Here is a 1,125-nt window from a genome sequence, read left to right on the forward strand (position 1 = left end):
CCGTTGCTGAGGCAGACCGGGAGAAGACCGCCTTTGCCACCCCGATGGGTCTCTGCGAGTTCAAAAGCATGCCCTTCGAGCTGTGCAATTTGCCAGGAACCTTCCAGAGGCTGATGGAATGCTGCTTGGGACACCGAAACTTTGAAACGGTACTGCTATACCTTTATGATGTTATTGTTTATTCTAAAGCAAACAAGATTTTAGGGTGTATAAAAAGGGAGATTAGATCCGGTGATCCCAACGTATTGTTACCCCTCTATAAATCACTTGTAAGGCCACATCTGGAATATGGGGTAAAGTCCTGAGCAGGTTGATAACCATTGGTTTGAGCATGGTAGGGTGTAGTGCGCATCTTCCTGCATCGGTAAAAGCTGCAGAAGTCCTTGAAGATTTCCGCTTCAAAGGCTGTGCCTTGATCTGTGAGGACTCTCTCTGAGTAGCCATGAGGTCTGCATAAGTGTGCTTGGAAGACCTTCGCTGCAGTATGGGCCATTAGATCTTTGACTTGTACCACAACCATAAATCTCGAGTAGTTGTCTACCATCGTAAGTGCATACGTGAGCTCGCCTCGATATTCTGCAACAAAACTCCCTTTTTCGATTTCAGTTTCAGCAAACACTCCTCTTCCTGTAGAAAATATTTATCATTACCTAAGACAGTCATTCTAATGCATGACAATATTAAGGCAATTTAGTTAAAACTTGTTTTAACTCACCTTTAAGGGGATTGATGTATTTCATGGTCAATCCAGGTTTGTCAGTGATGGCACTGACATAATGTATGGCGTCTTTTTCGGGCGTTATCCTTTGCCTTTTCATTGTGAAAATCCAGTTGCCTATATCAAAGCAAATTCTACTACTTGTAAAGTATGCAGAAAATGAAATGTAGAACATATAACATCAACTGCTTAGGAACGCATCATAGGTTAGTACTTAAAAGGATATTGTCATGTTCTAGTCATAATGCAAGCTGGACATTTTTCATGTTACCCTGTAATCGCTGGCCTGTTCTAATGCTCACAAGCCAAGATATAGGCTCAGCTGCTAAGGCTTCCCTCTGCCTTCTGAATGAAACTTGAATATGTCTGGGTCACTGTGTATATAGCAGGTGCTCAGAAAAAATAAG

Source organism: Anomaloglossus baeobatrachus (assembly GCF_048569485.1).
Source record: "Anomaloglossus baeobatrachus isolate aAnoBae1 chromosome 10 unlocalized genomic scaffold, aAnoBae1.hap1 SUPER_10_unloc_1, whole genome shotgun sequence".
Lineage (NCBI taxonomy): Eukaryota > Metazoa > Chordata > Amphibia > Anura > Aromobatidae > Anomaloglossus > Anomaloglossus baeobatrachus.